This window comes from Microcebus murinus, unplaced genomic scaffold (genome assembly GCF_040939455.1).
Source record: "Microcebus murinus isolate Inina unplaced genomic scaffold, M.murinus_Inina_mat1.0 scaf028_hap2_Mmur4.0, whole genome shotgun sequence".
Taxonomy (NCBI): Eukaryota; Metazoa; Chordata; class Mammalia; order Primates; family Cheirogaleidae; genus Microcebus; species Microcebus murinus.
The window spans coordinates 180797-199177 of NW_027438974.1; the positions used below are offsets into that span (position 1 = coordinate 180797).

At 60.0% G+C, this 18381-nt stretch overlaps 7 non-coding genes across 7 annotated transcripts; all 7 read left to right on the plus strand.

The window, feature by feature from the left end:
• Window positions 1-690: 690 nt before the first annotated feature.
• Window positions 691-809, plus strand: LOC142868195 (5S ribosomal RNA). The gene has a single exon (XR_012917280.1). It is a non-coding gene; the product is annotated as a 5S ribosomal RNA (ribosomal RNA).
• A 2500-nt stretch (window positions 810-3309) lies between these two features.
• Window positions 3310-3428, plus strand: LOC142868196 (5S ribosomal RNA). Its single transcript, XR_012917281.1, has one exon. It is a non-coding gene; the product is annotated as a 5S ribosomal RNA (ribosomal RNA).
• A 2502-nt stretch (window positions 3429-5930) lies between these two features.
• On the plus strand, window positions 5931-6049 carry LOC142868197 (5S ribosomal RNA). Its single transcript, XR_012917282.1, has one exon. It is a non-coding gene; the product is annotated as a 5S ribosomal RNA (ribosomal RNA).
• A 2497-nt stretch (window positions 6050-8546) lies between these two features.
• On the plus strand, window positions 8547-8665 carry LOC142868259 (5S ribosomal RNA). The gene has a single exon (XR_012917344.1). It is a non-coding gene; the product is annotated as a 5S ribosomal RNA (ribosomal RNA).
• Window positions 8666-11167: 2502 nt separating this feature from the next.
• On the plus strand, window positions 11168-11286 carry LOC142868198 (5S ribosomal RNA). Its single transcript, XR_012917283.1, has one exon. It is a non-coding gene; the product is annotated as a 5S ribosomal RNA (ribosomal RNA).
• A 2501-nt stretch (window positions 11287-13787) lies between these two features.
• Window positions 13788-13906, plus strand: LOC142868200 (5S ribosomal RNA). Its single transcript, XR_012917285.1, has one exon. It is a non-coding gene; the product is annotated as a 5S ribosomal RNA (ribosomal RNA).
• Window positions 13907-16406: 2500 nt separating this feature from the next.
• LOC142868201 (5S ribosomal RNA) lies at window positions 16407-16525 on the plus strand. Its single transcript, XR_012917286.1, has one exon. It is a non-coding gene; the product is annotated as a 5S ribosomal RNA (ribosomal RNA).
• The last annotated feature ends 1856 nt before the right edge of the window (window positions 16526-18381 follow it).

An 18381-nucleotide genomic window follows, 5' to 3' on the forward strand; every position in this document is an offset into this window, starting at 1 on the left:
CCCCTTGGACTGGGCCACAGGAGGACACAGAGTAGGGTCCCGGCCCCCACGGTAGCGGTGCCGGCAGTTCTGCAACGGCTTGGGGGGTTTCCAGAGGTAGGAGATGGAGGGGACTGATTTCTCCAGCGCCCCCCAAAACACCCCACCCATGGCACACATCCCGAGAGACGCCCCTACACTCGCTCCCCTCCCCTACGCGCTGTGCCCCAGCCCTGGTCCGGGGCGGATAGGCGGCAGCCCACACGCAGGGCGGGGGCGCAGCTGAAAGGGGTTGTGCTGGAGGGCGGCCCCTGGGGCCAAAGGCGACCGCCCGCGCATGCGCAGTCAGCAGCGGCGCACTGGGGTTGGGGGCGGGTAGGTGAGGGAGGCGAGGCCAGGAGAGGGGGGCGGCTGGAGGTCTCCACCTTGGCGGGTCCAGCCGTGGAGGCTGGAGGCGCATCTGGTGTGTGTGTGTGTGAGTGTGTGTGTGTGTGTGTGTGTTGTGTGTGTGTGAAGACAGCCCCCCACCCCGCCGAGCCCACCACGCCCCGCACCCCAGTCCCGTGGAGACCTCGGGACCCGGCCAGCGAACTCAACAAGCCCGGCCCGGCCCCGAGTGGGTCAGCGCCGGCGCGGGGCCTGGGGCGGGAGGAGGCGCGGGGAAGCGCAGAGACGCTCGGCTTCTTGAGCGGGGCTGGGGCGCCCTCCGCTGTCTACGGCCACACCACCCTGAACGCGCCCGATCTCGTCTGATCTCGGAAGCTAAGCAGGGTCGGGCCTGGTTAGTACTTGGATGGGAGACCGCCTGGGAATACCGGGTGCCGTAGGCTTTTTTTTTTTTTGCCTCTTGTTCTGTCCCCATTCGGAGAGCGCGGCGGCAGTCGGGGGGGGGGTGTCACCCCCACCCTCAGCGCCCGCCGCGGTGCCTGGCGCCCCAGCCCGCTCCGTGGGGCCTCCTCTTGCCCCAAGCCGCAGCACCGCCGCCACGCGGCAGCAGGCGTGGCACCTGGACTGTCGGGTCTCAGACCAAGGGTCTGGTCTGTGGGAACCGACACGCTGGAGGAAACCTTGAGAGTCTGAGAGGGGAGGGAGTTGCAGAAGAAGGCCGGGATGTCATTTTGAGGGAGTTGTGACCAGAACTCGTCCCGTTGATTTTGGCGTTCTATGGGCTACACGTAGGAATCTTTGGTGGTGGCACCGGATGTTGGGGGATGCACAGTCACACCCAGACGTGCTCGACAGGCCTCCTTTTACTTTTCTTTTCGGAGTCATTTTTTTTTTTTTTTAAATGCCTCTTGGCCGGGCGTGCTGGCTCACACCTGTAATCCTAGCACTCTGGGAGGCCGAGGTGGGCGGATTGCTCGAGGTCAGGAGTTCGAAACCAGCCTGAGCAAGAGCGAGACCCCATCTCTACTATAAATAGAAAGAAATTAATTGGCCAACTAATAGATATAGAAAAAAATTAGCCGGGCATGGTGGCGCATGCCTGTAGTCCCAGCTACTTGGGAGGCTGAGGCAGCAGGATTGCTTGAGCCCAGGAGATTGAGGTTGCTGTGATCTAGGCTGACGCCATGGCACTCACTCTAGCCAGGGCAACAAAGGGAGACTCTGTCTCCAAAAAAAAAAAAAAAAAAAAAAACATGCCTCTTACCTCGATTATTGCATTTTCTTTTCTCTCTCTTTTCAAGCAGATTATGGGAGTACAAGTGTTAGGGTTCCATGTATTGCCCGTGCCCCCCTCCCCCCTGTTGTCTTCTTCATTTATCTCTCATGCTTTAGCAGCGTATGGTGGGGGTCCCAATGTTAAGGTCAGGTACATTGCCCTCTCCCCGCCTCCCCCCTCTGGTCAGAGCTTCAAGTGCGCCCATCCCCCAGTCGGTGCGCACCCACCCCATTCCTAATGGGTGTGGATGCCCATCCCCTCCCCCCACCCGCCCGACCCCCACCCGATGAAGGTGATTCCTCTACGTCCACTCAGGTGTCCATGGGTTCCTACCAATTTGCCGGTGAGCACGCGCACGTGGTGCTCCTGTGTCCATTCTTGGGATACTTGGCTTACTGGAACGGGTTCCAGCTCCGGCCAGGAGAACACGGGAGGTGCCCTCTCACCGCCGTTTCTCACAGCCGAATAGCACTCCGTGGTGTCCACGCGCCACATTTTATTAATCCACTCGTGGATCGATGGGCACTCGGGTCGCTTCCACATCTTTGCAATTGTGAATTGTGCCGCCACAGACACCCGAGCGCAGGTGTCTTCTGCGTAGGCTGCGGGCCTGGCTCTTCTGAATGCCGCTAGCTCGCGACCCACGGGTGAATCTGGTCAGGGAACTTGCCCTAAGGAGCAGACTCTGATCCGGGCGGGCTACCGGTGTCTCTGTTTGCTCGTTTCTTTCTTCCGTTTCGGGAAAGGCTTCCTTGCTGGGTGTGGAAATCTCCTATGCCTTTCCTCGCCTCTTCTGTCAGCTTTAAAATTCTCTTTCAGTTGCCACCCTCACAAACGTCTTAGGAACGTCTTTACGGTGCCTTCCTTAGTGAAATGACCCTCAATGAAGCTGGAACCAAATCTCTAATCGCCCAGTTTTAGCAAGTCCACACCCCAGGGTGGTTGGGGTCCAATCCGGCCCCGGCCAGGCCCAGGCCCCTTGGACTGGGCCACAGGAGGACACAGAGTAGGGTCCCGGCCCCCACGGTAGCGGTGCCGGCAGTTCTGCAACGGCTTGGGGGGTTTCCAGAGGTAGGAGATGGAGGGGACTGATTTCTCCAGCGCCCCCCAAAACACCCCACCCATGGCACACATCCCGAGAGACGCCCCTACACTCGCTCCCCTCCCCTATGCGCTGTGCCCCAGCCCTGGTCCGGGGCGGATAGGCGGCAGCCCACACGCAGGGCGGGGGCGCAGCTGAAAGGGGTTGTGCTGGAGGGCGGCCCCTGGGGCCAAAGGCGACCGCCCGCGCATGCGCAGTCAGCAGCGGCGCACTGGGGTTGGGGGCGGGTAGGTGAGGGAGGCGAGGCCAGGAGAGGGGGGCGGCTGGAGGTCTCCACCTTGGCGGGTCCAGCCGTGGAGGCTGGAGGCGCATCTGGTGTGTGTGTGTGTGAGTGTGTGTGTGTGTGTGTGTGTGTTGTGTGTGTGTGAAGACAGCCCCCCACCCCGCCGAGCCCACCACGCCCCGCACCCCAGTCCCGTGGAGACCTCGGGACCCGGCCAGCGAACTCAACAAGCCCGGCCCGGCCCCGAGTGGGTCAGCGCCGGCGCGGGGCCTGGGGCGGGAGGAGGCGCGGGGAAGCGCAGAGACGCTCGGCTTCTTGAGCGGGGCTGGGGCGCCCTCCGCTGTCTACGGCCACACCACCCTGAACGCGCCCGATCTCGTCTGATCTCGGAAGCTAAGCAGGGTCGGGCCTGGTTAGTACTTGGATGGGAGACCGCCTGGGAATACCGGGTGCCGTAGGCTTTTTTTTTTTTTGCCTCTTGTTCTGTCCCCATTCGGAGAGCGCGGCGGCAGTCGGGGGGGGGGGGGTGTCACCCCCACCCTCAGCGCCCGCCGCGGTGCCTGGCGCCCCAGCCCGCTCCGTGGGGCCTCCTCTTGCCCCAAGCCGCAGCACCGCCGCCACGCGGCAGCAGGCGTGGCACCTGGACTGTCGGGTCTCAGACCAAGGGTCTGGTCTGTGGGAACCGACACGCTGGAGGAAACCTTGAGAGTCTGAGAGGGGAGGGAGTTGCAGAAGAAGGCCGGGATGTCATTTTGAGGGAGTTGTGACCAGAACTCGTCCCGTGATTTTGGCGTTCTATGGGCTACACGTAGGAATCTTTGGTGGTGGCACCGGATGTTGGGGGATGCACAGTCACACCCAGACGTGCTCGACAGGCCTCCTTTTACTTTTCTTTTCGGAGTCATTTTTTTTTTTTTTAAAATGCCTCTTGGCCGGGCGTGCTGGCTCACACCTGTAATCCTAGCACTCTGGGAGGCCGAGGTGGGCGGATTGCTCGAGGTCAGGAGTTCGAAACCAGCCTGAGCAAGAGCGAGACCCCATCTCTACTATAAATAGAAAGAAATTAATTGGCCAACTAATAGATATAGAAAAAAATTAGCCGGGCATGGTGGCGCATGCCTGTAGTCCCAGCTACTTGGGAGGCTGAGGCAGCAGGATTGCTTGAGCCCAGGAGATTGAGGTTGCTGTGAGCTAGGCTGACGCCATGGCACTCACTCTAGCCAGGGCAACAAAGGGAGACTCTGTCTCCAAAAAAAAAAAAAAAAAAAAAAACATGCCTCTTACCTCGATTATTGCATTTTCTTTTCTCTCTCTTTTCAAGCAGATTATGGGAGTACAAGTGTTAGGGTTCCATGTATTGCCCGTGCCCCCCTCCCCCCTGTTGTCTTCTTCATTTATCTCTCATGCTTTAGCAGCGTATGGTGGGGGTCCCAATGTTAAGGTCAGGTACATTGCCCTCTCCCCGCCTCCCCCCTCTGGTCAGAGCTTCAAGTGCGCCCATCCCCCAGTCGGTGCGCACCCACCCCATTCCTAATGGGTGTGGATGCCCATCCCCTCCCCCCACCCGCCCGACCCCCACCCGATGAAGGTGATTCCTCTACGTCCACTCAGGTGTCCATGGGTTCCTACCAATTTGCCGGTGAGCACGCGCACGTGGTGCTCCTGTGTCCATTCTTGGGATACTTGGCTTACTGGAACGGGTTCCAGCTCCGGCCAGGAGAACACGGGAGGTGCCCTCTCACCGCCGTTTCTCACAGCCGAATAGCACTCCGTGGTGTCCACGCGCCACATTTTATTAATCCACTCGTGGATCGATGGGCACTCGGGTCGCTTCCACATCTTTGCAATTGTGAATTGTGCCGCCACAGACACCCGAGCGCAGGTGTCTTCTGCGTAGGCTGCGGGCCTGGCTCTTCTGAATGCCGCTAGCTCGCGACCCACGGGTGAATCTGGTCAGGGAACTTGCCCTAAGGAGCAGACTCTGATCCGGGCGGGCTACCGGTGTCTCTGTTTGCTCGTTTCTTTCTTCCGTTTCGGGAAAGGCTTCCTTGCTGGGTGTGGAAATCTCCTATGCCTTTCCTCGCCTCTTCTGTCAGCTTTAAAATTCTCTTTCAGTTGCCACCCTCACAAACGTCTTAGGAACGTCTTTACGGTGCCTTCCTTAGTGAAATGACCCTCAATGAAGCTGGAACCAAATCTCTAATCGCCCAGTTTTAGCAAGTCCACACCCCAGGGTGGTTGGGGTCCAATCCGGCCCCGGCCAGGCCCAGGCCCCTTGGACTGGGCCACAGGAGGACACAGAGTAGGGTCCCGGCCCCCACGGTAGCGGTGCCGGCAGTTCTGCAACGGCTTGGGGGGTTTCCAGAGGTAGGAGATGGAGGGGACTGATTTCTCCAGCGCCCCCCAAAACACCCCACCCATGGCACACATCCCGAGAGACGCCCCTACACTCGCTCCCCTCCCCTACGCGCTGTGCCCCAGCCCTGGTCCGGGGCGGATAGGCGGCAGCCCACACGCAGGGCGGGGGCGCAGCTGAAAGGGGTTGTGCTGGAGGGCGGCCCCTGGGGCCAAAGGCGACCGCCCGCGCATGCGCAGTCAGCAGCGGTGCACTGGGGTTGGGGGCGGGTAGGTGAGGGAGGCGAGGCCAGGAGAGGGGGGCGGCTGGAGGTCTCCACCTTGGCGGGTCCAGCCGTGGAGGCTGGAGGCGCATCTGGTGTGTGTGTGTGTGAGTGTGTGTGTGTGTGTGTGTGTGTTGTGTGTGTGTGAAGACAGCCCCCCACCCCGCCGAGCCCACCACGCCCCGCACCCCAGTCCCGTGGAGACCTCGGGACCCGGCCAGCGAACTCAACAAGCCCGGCCCGGCCCCGAGTGGGTCAGCGCCGGCGCGGGGCCTGGGGCGGGAGGAGGCGCGGGGAAGCGCAGAGACGCTCGGCTTCTTGAGCGGGGCTGGGGCGCCCTCCGCTGTCTACGGCCACACCACCCTGAACGCGCCCGATCTCGTCTGATCTCGGAAGCTAAGCAGGGTCGGGCCTGGTTAGTACTTGGATGGGAGACCGCCTGGGAATACCGGGTGCCGTAGGCTTTTTTTTTTTTTGCCTCTTGTTCTGTCCCCATTCGGAGAGCGCGGCGGCAGTCGGGGGGGGGTGTCACCCCCACCCTCAGCGCCCGCCGCGGTGCCTGGCGCCCCAGCCCGCTCCGTGGGGCCTCCTCTTGCCCCAAGCCGCAGCACCGCCGCCACGCGGCAGCAGGCGTGGCACCTGGACTGTCGGGTCTCAGACCAAGGGTCTGGTCTGTGGGAACCGACACGCTGGAGGAAACCTTGAGAGTCTGAGAGGGGAGGGAGTTGCAGAAGAAGGCCGGGATGTCATTTTGAGGGAGTTGTGACCAGAACTCGTCCCGTTGATTTTGGCGTTCTATGGGCTACACGTAGGAATCTTTGGTGGTGGCACCGGATGTTGGGGGATGCACAGTCACACCCAGACGTGCTCGACAGGCCTCCTTTTACTTTTCTTTTCGGAGTCATTTTTTTTTTTTTTAAAATGCCTCTTGGCCGGGCGTGCTGGCTCACACCTGTAATCCTAGCACTCTGGGAGGCCGAGGTGGGCGGATTGCTCGAGGTCAGGAGTTCGAAACCAGCCTGAGCAAGAGCGAGACCCCATCTCTACTATAAATAGAAAGAAATTAATTGGCCAACTAATAGATATAGAAAAAAATTAGCCGGGCATGGTGGCGCATGCCTGTAGTCCCAGCTACTTGGGAGGCTGAGGCAGCAGGATTGCTTGAGCCCAGGAGATTGAGGTTGCTGTGATCTAGGCTGACGCCATGGCACTCACTCTAGCCAGGGCAACAAAGGGAGACTCTGTCTCCAAAAAAAAAAAAAAAAAAAAACATGCCTCTTACCTCGATTATTGCATTTTCTTTTCTCTCTCTTTTCAAGCAGATTATGGGAGTACAAGTGTTAGGGTTCCATGTATTGCCCGTGCCCCCCTCCCCCCTGTTGTCTTCTTCATTTATCTCTCATGCTTTAGCAGCGTATGGTGGGGGTCCCAATGTTAAGGTCAGGTACATTGCCCTCTCCCCGCCTCCCCCCTCTGGTCAGAGCTTCAAGTGCGCCCATCCCCCAGTCGGTGCGCACCCACCCCATTCCTAATGGGTGTGGATGCCCATCCCCTCCCCCCACCCGCCCGACCCCCACCCGATGAAGGTGATTCCTCTACGTCCACTCAGGTGTCCATGGGTTCCTACCAATTTGCCGGTGAGCACGCGCACGTGGTGCTCCTGGGTCCATTCTTGGGATACTTGGCTTACTGGAACGGGTTCCAGCTCCGGCCAGGAGAACACGGGAGGTGCCCTCTCACCGCCGTTTCTCACAGCCGAATAGCACTCCGTGGTGTCCACGCGCCACATTTTATTAATCCACTCGTGGATCGATGGGCACTCGGGTCGCTTCCACATCTTTGCAATTGTGAATTGTGCCGCCACAGACACCCGAGCGCAGGTGTCTTCTGCGTAGGCTGCGGGCCTGGCTCTTCTGAATGCCGCTAGCTCGCGACCCACGGGTGAATCTGGTCAGGGAACTTGCCCTAAGGAGCAGACTCTGATCCGGGCGGGCTACCGGTGTCTCTGTTTGCTCGTTTCTTTCTTCCGTTTCGGGAAAGGCTTCCTTGCTGGGTGTGGAAATCTCCTATGCCTTTCCTCGCCTCTTCTGTCAGCTTTAAAATTCTCTTTCAGTTGCCACCCTCACAAACGTCTTAGGAACGTCTTTACGGTGCCTTCCTTAGTGAAATGACCCTCAATGAAGCTGGAACCAAATCTCTAATCGCCCAGTTTTAGCAAGTCCACACCCCAGGGTGGTTGGGGTCCAATCCGGCCCCGGCCAGGCCCAGGCCCCTTGGACTGGGCCACAGGAGGACACAGAGTAGGGTCCCGGCCCCCACGGTAGCGGTGCCGGCAGTTCTGCAACGGCTTGGGGGGTTTCCAGAGGTAGGAGATGGAGGGGACTGATTTCTCCAGCGCCCCCCAAAACACCCCACCCATGGCACACATCCCGAGAGACGCCCCTACACTCGCTCCCCTCCCCTATGCGCTGTGCCCCAGCCCTGGTCCGGGGCGGATAGGCGGCAGCCCACACGCAGGGCGGGGGCGCAGCTGAAAGGGGTTGTGCTGGAGGGCGGCCCCTGGGGCCAAAGGCGACCGCCCGCGCATGCGCAGTCAGCAGCGGCGCACTGGGGTTGGGGGCGGGTAGGTGAGGGAGGCGAGGCCAGGAGAGGGGGGCGGCTGGAGGTCTCCACCTTGGCGGGTCCAGCCGTGGAGGCTGGAGGCGCATCTGGTGTGTGTGTGTGTGAGTGTGTGTGTGTGTGTGTGTGTGTTGTGTGTGTGTGAAGACAGCCCCCCACCCCGCCGAGCCCACCACGCCCCGCACCCCAGTCCCGTGGAGACCTCGGGACCCGGCCAGCGAACTCAACAAGCCCGGCCCGGCCCCGAGTGGGTCAGCGCCGGCGCGGGGCCTGGGGCGGGAGGAGGCGGCGGGAAGCGCAGAGAGGCTCGGCTTCTTGAGCGGGGCAGGCGCGCCCTCCGCCGTCTACGGCCATACCACCCTGAACGCGCCCGATCTCGTCTGATCTCGGAAGCTAAGCAGGGTCGGGCCTGGTTAGTACTTGGATGGGAGACCGCCTGGGAATACCGGGTGCCGTAGGCTTTTTTTTTTTTTGCCTCTTGTTCTGTCCCCATTCGGAGAGCGCGGCGGCAGTCGGGGGGGGGGGTGTCACCCCCACCCTCAGCGCCCGCCGCGGTGCCTGGCGCCCCAGCCCGCTCCGTGGGGCCTCCTCTTGCCCCAAGCCGCAGCACCGCCGCCACGCGGCAGCAGGCGTGGCACCTGGACTGTCGGGTCTCAGACCAAGGGTCTGGTCTGTGGGAACCGACACGCTGGAGGAAACCTTGAGAGTCTGAGAGGGGAGGGAGTTGCAGAAGAAGGCCGGGATGTCATTTTGAGGGAGTTGTGACCAGAACTCGTCCCGTTGATTTTGGCGTTCTATGGGCTACACGTAGGAATCTTTGGTGGTGGCACCGGATGTTGGGGGATGCACAGTCACACCCAGACGTGCTCGACAGGCCTCCTTTTACTTTTCTTTTCGGAGTCATTTTTTTTTTTTTTAAAATGCCTCTTGGCCGGGCGTGCTGGCTCACACCTGTAATCCTAGCACTCTGGGAGGCCGAGGTGGGCGGATTGCTCGAGGTCAGGAGTTCGAAACCAGCCTGAGCAAGAGCGAGACCCCATCTCTACTATAAATAGAAAGAAATTAATTGGCCAACTAATAGATATAGAAAAAAATTAGCCGGGCATGGTGGCGCATGCCTGTAGTCCCAGCTACTTGGGAGGCTGAGGCAGCAGGATTGCTTGAGCCCAGGAGATTGAGGTTGCTGTGATCTAGGCTGACGCCATGGCACTCACTCTAGCCAGGGCAACAAAGGGAGACTCTGTCTCCAAAAAAAAAAAAAAAAAAAAAAAACATGCCTCTTACCTCGATTATTGCATTTTCTTTTCTCTCTCTTTTCAAGCAGATTATGGGAGTACAAGTGTTAGGGTTCCATGTATTGCCCGTGCCCCCCTCCCCCCTGTTGTCTTCTTCATTTATCTCTCATGCTTTAGCAGCGTATGGTGGGGGTCCCAATGTTAAGGTCAGGTACATTGCCCTCTCCCCGCCTCCCCCCTCTGGTCAGAGCTTCAAGTGCGCCCATCCCCCAGTCGGTGCGCACCCACCCCATTCCTAATGGGTGTGGATGCCCATCCCCTCCCCCCACCCGCCCGACCCCCACCCGATGAAGGTGATTCCTCTACGTCCACTCAGGTGTCCATGGGTTCCTACCAATTTGCCGGTGAGCACGCGCACGTGGTGCTCCTGGGTCCATTCTTGGGATACTTGGCTTACTGGAACGGGTTCCAGCTCCGGCCAGGAGAACACGGGAGGTGCCCTCTCACCGCCGTTTCTCACAGCCGAATAGCACTCCGTGGTGTCCACGCGCCACATTTTATTAATCCACTCGTGGATCGATGGGCACTCGGGTCGCTTCCACATCTTTGCAATTGTGAATTGTGCCGCCACAGACACCCGAGCGCAGGTGTCTTCTGCGTAGGCTGCGGGCCTGGCTCTTCTGAATGCCGCTAGCTCGCGACCCACGGGTGAATCTGGTCAGGGAACTTGCCCTAAGGAGCAGACTCTGATCCGGGCGGGCTACCGGTGTCTCTGTTTGCTCGTTTCTTTCTTCCGTTTCGGGAAAGGCTTCCTTGCTGGGTGTGGAAATCTCCTATGCCTTTCCTCGCCTCTTCTGTCAGCTTTAAAATTCTCTTTCAGTTGCCACCCTCACAAACGTCTTAGGAACGTCTTTACGGTGCCTTCCTTAGTGAAATGACCCTCAATGAAGCTGGAACCAAATCTCTAATCGCCCAGTTTTAGCAAGTCCACACCCCAGGGTGGTTGGGGTCCAATCCGGCCCCGGCCAGGCCCAGGCCCCTTGGACTGGGCCACAGGAGGACACAGAGTAGGGTCCCGGCCCCCACGGTAGCGGTGCCGGCAGTTCTGCAACGGCTTGGGGGGTTTCCAGAGGTAGGAGATGGAGGGGACTGATTTCTCCAGCGCCCCCCAAAACACCCCACCCATGGCACACATCCCGAGAGACGCCCCTACACTCGCTCCCCTCCCCTATGCGCTGTGCCCCAGCCCTGGTCCGGGGCGGATAGGCGGCAGCCCACACGCAGGGCGGGGGCGCAGCTGAAAGGGGTTGTGCTGGAGGGCGGCCCCTGGGGCCAAAGGCGACCGCCCGCGCATGCGCAGTCAGCAGCGGCGCACTGGGGTTGGGGGCGGGTAGGTGAGGGAGGCGAGGCCAGGAGAGGGGGGCGGCTGGAGGTCTCCACCTTGGCGGGTCCAGCCGTGGAGGCTGGAGGCGCATCTGGTGTGTGTGTGTGTGAGTGTGTGTGTGTGTGTGTGTGTGTTGTGTGTGTGTGAAGACAGCCCCCCACCCCGCCGAGCCCACCACGCCCCGCACCCCAGTCCCGTGGAGACCTCGGGACCCGGCCAGCGAACTCAACAAGCCCGGCCCGGCCCCGAGTGGGTCAGCGCCGGCGCGGGGCCTGGGGCGGGAGGAGGCGCGGGGAAGCGCAGAGACGCTCGGCTTCTTGAGCGGGGCTGGGGCGCCCTCCGCTGTCTACGGCCACACCACCCTGAACGCGCCCGATCTCGTCTGATCTCGGAAGCTAAGCAGGGTCGGGCCTGGTTAGTACTTGGATGGGAGACCGCCTGGGAATACCGGGTGCCGTAGGCTTTTTTTTTTTTGCCTCTTGTTCTGTCCCCATTCGGAGAGCGCGGCGGCAGTCGGGGGGGGGGGGGGTGTCACCCCCACCCTCAGCGCCCGCCGCGGTGCCTGGCGCCCCAGCCCGCTCCGTGGGGCCTCCTCTTGCCCCAAGCCGCAGCACCGCCGCCACGCGGCAGCAGGCGTGGCACCTGGACTGTCGGGTCTCAGACCAAGGGTCTGGTCTGTGGGAACCGACACGCTGGAGGAAACCTTGAGAGTCTGAGAGGGGAGGGAGTTGCAGAAGAAGGCCGGGATGTCATTTTGAGGGAGTTGTGACCAGAACTCGTCCCGTTGATTTTGGCGTTCTATGGGCTACACGTAGGAATCTTTGGTGGTGGCACCGGATGTTGGGGGATGCACAGTCACACCCAGACGTGCTCGACAGGCCTCCTTTTACTTTTCTTTTCGGAGTCATTTTTTTTTTTTTTTAAATGCCTCTTGGCCGGGCGTGCTGGCTCACACCTGTAATCCTAGCACTCTGGGAGGCCGAGGTGGGCGGATTGCTCGAGGTCAGGAGTTCGAAACCAGCCTGAGCAAGAGCGAGACCCCATCTCTACTATAAATAGAAAGAAATTAATTGGCCAACTAATAGATATAGAAAAAAATTAGCCGGGCATGGTGGCGCATGCCTGTAGTCCCAGCTACTTGGGAGGCTGAGGCAGCAGGATTGCTTGAGCCCAGGAGATTGAGGTTGCTGTGATCTAGGCTGACGCCATGGCACTCACTCTAGCCAGGGCAACAAAGGGAGACTCTGTCTCCAAAAAAAAAAAAAAAAAAAAAAACATGCCTCTTACCTCGATTATTGCATTTTCTTTTCTCTCTCTTTTCAAGCAGATTATGGGAGTACAAGTGTTAGGGTTCCATGTATTGCCCGTGCCCCCCTCCCCCCTGTTGTCTTCTTCATTTATCTCTCATGCTTTAGCAGCGTATGGTGGGGGTCCCAATGTTAAGGTCAGGTACATTGCCCTCTCCCCGCCTCCCCCCTCTGGTCAGAGCTTCAAGTGCGCCCATCCCCCAGTCGGTGCGCACCCACCCCATTCCTAATGGGTGTGGATGCCCATCCCCTCCCCCCACCCGCCCGACCCCCACCCGATGAAGGTGATTCCTCTACGTCCACTCAGGTGTCCATGGGTTCCTACCAATTTGCCGGTGAGCACGCGCACGTGGTGCTCCTGTGTCCATTCTTGGGATACTTGGCTTACTGGAACGGGTTCCAGCTCCGGCCAGGAGAACACGGGAGGTGCCCTCTCACCGCCGTTTCTCACAGCCGAATAGCACTCCGTGGTGTCCACGCGCCACATTTTATTAATCCACTCGTGGATCGATGGGCACTCGGGTCGCTTCCACATCTTTGCAATTGTGAATTGTGCCGCCACAGACACCCGAGCGCAGGTGTCTTCTGCGTAGGCTGCGGGCCTGGCTCTTCTGAATGCCGCTAGCTCGCGACCCACGGGTGAATCTGGTCAGGGAACTTGCCCTAAGGAGCAGACTCTGATCCGGGCGGGCTACCGGTGTCTCTGTTTGCTCGTTTCTTTCTTCCGTTTCGGGAAAGGCTTCCTTGCTGGGTGTGGAAATCTCCTATGCCTTTCCTCGCCTCTTCTGTCAGCTTTAAAATTCTCTTTCAGTTGCCACCCTCACAAACGTCTTAGGAACGTCTTTACGGTGCCTTCCTTAGTGAAATGACCCTCAATGAAGCTGGAACCAAATCTCTAATCGCCCAGTTTTAGCAAGTCCACACCCCAGGGTGGTTGGGGTCCAATCCGGCCCCGGCCAGGCCCAGGCCCCTTGGACTGGGCCACAGGAGGACACAGAGTAGGGTCCCGGCCCCCACGGTAGCGGTGCCGGCAGTTCTGCAACGGCTTGGGGGGTTTCCAGAGGTAGGAGATGGAGGGGACTGATTTCTCCAGCGCCCCCCAAAACACCCCACCCATGGCACACATCCCGAGAGACGCCCCTACACTCGCTCCCCTCCCCTACGCGCTGTGCCCCAGCCCTGGTCCGGGGCGGATAGGCGGCAGCCCACACGCAGGGCGGGGGCGCAGCTGAAAGGGGTTGTGCTGGAGGGCGGCCCCTGGGGCCAAAGGCGACCGCCCGCGCATGCGCAGTCAGCAGCGGCGCACTGGGGTTGGGGGCGGGTAGGTGAGGGAGGCGAGGCCAGGAGAGGGGGGCGGCTGGAGGTCTCCACCTTGGCGGGTCCAGCCGTGGAGGCTGGAGGCGCATCTGGTGTGTGTGTGTGTGAGTGTGTGTGTGTGTGTGTGTGTTGTGTGTGTGTGAAGACAGCCCCCCACCCCGCCGAGCCCACCACGCCCCGCACCCCAGTCCCGTGGAGACCTCGGGACCCGGCCAGCGAACTCAACAAGCCCGGCCCGGCCCCGAGTGGGTCAGCGCCGGCGCGGGGCCTGGGGCGGGAGGAGGCGCGGGGAAGCGCAGAGACGCTCGGCTTCTTGAGCGGGGCTGGGGCGCCCTCCGCTGTCTACGGCCACACCACCCTGAACGCGCCCGATCTCGTCTGATCTCGGAAGCTAAGCAGGGTCGGGCCTGGTTAGTACTTGGATGGGAGACCGCCTGGGAATACCGGGTGCCGTAGGCTTTTTTTTTTTTTGCCTCTTGTTCTGTCCCCATTCGGAGAGCGCGGCGGCAGTCGGGGGGGGGGTGTCACCCCCACCCTCAGCGCCCGCCGCGGTGCCTGGCGCCCCAGCCCGCTCCGTGGGGCCTCCTCTTGCCCCAAGCCGCAGCACCGCCGCCACGCGGCAGCAGGCGTGGCACCTGGACTGTCGGGTCTCAGACCAAGGGTCTGGTCTGTGGGAACCGACACGCTGGAGGAAACCTTGAGAGTCTGAGAGGGGAGGGAGTTGCAGAAGAAGGCCGGGATGTCATTTTGAGGGAGTTGTGACCAGAACTCGTCCCGTTGATTTTGGCGTTCTATGGGCTACACGTAGGAATCTTTGGTGGTGGCACCGGATGTTGGGGGATGCACAGTCACACCCAGACGTGCTCGACAGGCCTCCTTTTACTTTTCTTTTCGGAGTCATTTTTTTTTTTTTTTAAATGCCTCTTGGCCGGGCGTGCTGGCTCACACCTGTAATCCTAGCACTCTGGGAGGCCGAGGTGGGCGGATTGCTCGAGGTCAGGAGTTCGAAACCAGCCTGAGCAAGAGCGAGACCCCATCTCTACTATAAATAGAAAGAAATTAATTGGCCAACTAATAGATATAGAAAAAAATTAGCCGGGCATGGTGGCGCATGCCTGTAGTCCCAGCTACTTGGGAGGCTGAGGCAGCAGGATTGCTTGAGCCCAGGAGATTGAGGTTGCTGTGATCTAGGCTGACGCCATGGCACTCACTCTAGCCAGGGCAACAAAGGGAGACTCTGTCTCCAAAAAAAAAAAAAAAAAAAAAAACATGCCTCTTACCTCGATTATTGCATTTTCTTTTCTCTCTCTTTTCAAGCAGATTATGGGAGTACAAGTGTTAGGGTTCCATGTATTGCCCGTGCCCCCCTCCCCCCTGTTGTCTTCTTCATTTATCTCTCATGCTTTAGCAGCGTATGGTGGGGGTCCCAATGTTAAGGTCAGGTACATTGCCCTCTCCCCGCCTCCCCCCTCTGGTCAGAGCTTCAAGTGCGCCCATCCCCCAGTCGGTGCGCACCCACCCCATTCCTAATGGGTGTGGATGCCCATCCCCTCCCCCCACCCGCCCGACCCCCACCCGATGAAGGTGATTCCTCTACGTCCACTCAGGTGTCCATGGGTTCCTACCAATTTGCCGGTGAGCACGCGCACGTGGTGCTCCTGTGTCCATTCTTGGGATACTTGGCTTACTGGAACGGGTTCCAGCTCCGGCCAGGAGAACACGGGAGGTGCCCTCTCACCGCCGTTTCTCACAGCCGAATAGCACTCCGTGGTGTCCACGCGCCACATTTTATTAATCCACTCGTGGATCGATGGGCACTCGGGTCGCTTCCACATCTTTGCAATTGTGAATTGTGCCGCCACAGACACCCGAGCGCAGGTGTCTTCTGCGTAGGCTGCGGGCCTGGCTCTTCTGAATGCCGCTAGCTCGCGACCCACGGGTGAATCTGGTCAGGGAACTTGCCCTAAGGAGCAGACTCTGATCCGGGCGGGCTACCGGTGTCTCTGTTTGCTCGTTTCTTTCTTCCGTTTCGGGAAAGGCTTCCTTGCTGGGTGTGGAAATCTCCTATGCCTTTCCTCGCCTCTTCTGTCAGCTTTAAAATTCTCTTTCAGTTGCCACCCTCACAAACGTCTTAGGAACGTCTTTACGGTGCCTTCCTTAGTGAAATGACCCTCAATGAAGCTGGAACCAAATCTCTAATCGCCCAGTTTTAGCAAGTCCACACCCCAGGGTGGTTGGGGTCCAATCCGGCCCCGGCCAGGCCCAGGCCCCTTGGACTGGGCCACAGGAGGACACAGAGTAGGGTCCCGGCCCCCACGGTAGCGGTGCCGGCAGTTCTGCAACGGCTTGGGGGGTTTCCAGAGGTAGGAGATGGAGGGGACTGATTTCTCCAGCGCCCCCCAAAACACCCCACCCATGGCACACATCCCGAGAGACGCCCCTACACTCGCTCCCCTCCCCTATGCGCTGTGCCCCAGCCCTGGTCCGGGGCGGATAGGCGGCAGCCCACACGCAGGGCGGGGGCGCAGCTGAAAGGGGTTGTGCTGGAGGGCGGCCCCTGGGGCCAAAGGCGACCGCCCGCGCATGCGCAGTCAGCAGCGGCGCACTGGGGTTGGGGGCGGGTAGGTGAGGGAGGCGAGGCCAGGAGAGGGGGGCGGCTGGAGGTCTCCACCTTGGCGGGTCCAGCCGTGGAGGCTGGAGGCGCATCTGGTGTGTGTGTGTGTGAGTGTGTGTGTGTGTGTGTGTGTGTTGTGTGTGTGTGAAGACAGCCCCCCACCCCGCCGAGCCCACCACGCCCCGCACCCCAGTCCCGTGGAGACCTCGGGACCCGGCCAGCGAACTCAACAAGCCCGGCCCGGCCCCGAGTGGGTCAGCGCCGGCGCGGGGCCTGGGGCGGGAGGAGGCGCGGGGAAGCGCAGAGACGCTCGGCTTCTTGAGCGGGGCTGGGGCGCCCTCCGCTGTCTACGGCCACACCACCCTGAACGCGCCCGATCTCGTCTGATCTCGGAAGCTAAGCAGGGTCGGGCCTGGTTAGTACTTGGATGGGAGACCGCCTGGGAATACCGGGTGCCGTAGGCTTTTTTTTTTTTTGCCTCTTGTTCTGTCCCCATTCGGAGAGCGCGGCGGCAGTCGGGGGGGGGGGGGTGTCACCCCCACCCTCAGCGCCCGCCGCGGTGCCTGGCGCCCCAGCCCGCTCCGTGGGGCCTCCTCTTGCCCCAAGCCGCAGCACCGCCGCCACGCGGCAGCAGGCGTGGCACCTGGACTGTCGGGTCTCAGACCAAGGGTCTGGTCTGTGGGAACCGACACGCTGGAGGAAACCTTGAGAGTCTGAGAGGGGAGGGAGTTGCAGAAGAAGGCCGGGATGTCATTTTGAGGGAGTTGTGACCAGAACTCGTCCCGTTGATTTTGGCGTTCTATGGGCTACACGTAGGAATCTTTGGTGGTGGCACCGGATGTTGGGGGATGCACAGTCACACCCAGACGTGCTCGACAGGCCTCCTTTTACTTTTCTTTTCGGAGTCATTTTTTTTTTTTTTAAAATGCCTCTTGGCCGGGCGTGCTGGCTCACACCTGTAATCCTAGCACTCTGGGAGGCCGAGGTGGGCGGATTGCTCGAGGTCAGGAGTTCGAAACCAGCCTGAGCAAGAGCGAGACCCCATCTCTACTATAAATAGAAAGAAATTAATTGGCCAACTAATAGATATAGAAAAAAATTAGCCGGGCATGGTGGCGCATGCCTGTAGTCCCAGCTACTTGGGAGGCTGAGGCAGCAGGATTGCTTGAGCCCAGGAGATTGAGGTTGCTGTGAGCTAGGCTGACGCCATGGCACTCACTCTAGCCAGGGCAACAAAGGGAGACTCTGTCTCCAAAAAAAAAAAAAAAAAAAAAACATGCCTCTTACCTCGATTATTGCATTTTCTTTTCTCTCTCTTTTCAAGCAGATTATGGGAGTACAAGTGTTAGGGTTCCATGTATTGCCCGTGCCCCCCTCCCCCCTGTTGTCTTCTTCATTTATCTCTCATGCTTTAGCAGCGTATGGTGGGGGTCCCAATGTTAAGGTCAGGTACATTGCCCTCTCCCCGCCTCCCCCCTCTGGTCAGAGCTTCAAGTGCGCCCATCCCCCAGTCGGTGCGCACCCACCCCATTCCTAATGGGTGTGGATGCCCATCCCCTCCCCCCACCCGCCCGACCCCCACCCGATGAAGGTGATTCCTCTACGTCCACTCAGGTGTCCATGGGTTCCTACCAATTTGCCGGTGAGCACGCGCACGTGGTGCTCCTGTGTCCATTCTTGGGATACTTGGCTTACTGGAACGGGTTCCAGCTCCGGCCAGGAGAACACGGGAGGTGCCCTCTCACCGCCGTTTCTCACAGCCGAATAGCACTCCGTGGTGTCCACGCGCCACATTTTATTAATCCACTCGTGGATCGATGGGCACTCGGGTCGCTTCCACATCTTTGCAATTGTGAATTGTGCCGCCACAGACACCCGAGCGCAGGTGTCTTCTGCGTAGGCTGCGGGCCTGGCTCTTCTGAATGCCGCTAGCTCGCGACCCACGGGTGAATCTGGTCAGGGAACTTGCCCTAAGGAGCAGACTCTGATCCGGGCGGGCTACCGGTGTCTCTGTTTGCTCGTTTCTTTCTTCCGTTTCGGGAAAGGCTTCCTTGCTGGGTGTGGAAATCTCCTATGCCTTTCCTCGCCTCTTCTGTCAGCTTTAAAATTCTCTTTCAGTTGCCACCCTCACAAACGTCTTAGGAACGTCTTTACGGTGCCTTCCTTAGTGAAATGACCCTCAATGAAGCTGGAACCAAATCTCTAATCGCCCAGTTTTAGCAAGTCCACACCCCAGGGTGGTTGGGGTCCAATCCGGCCCCGGCCAGGCCCAGGCCCCTTGGACTGGGCCACAGGAGGACACAGAGTAGGGTCCCGGCCC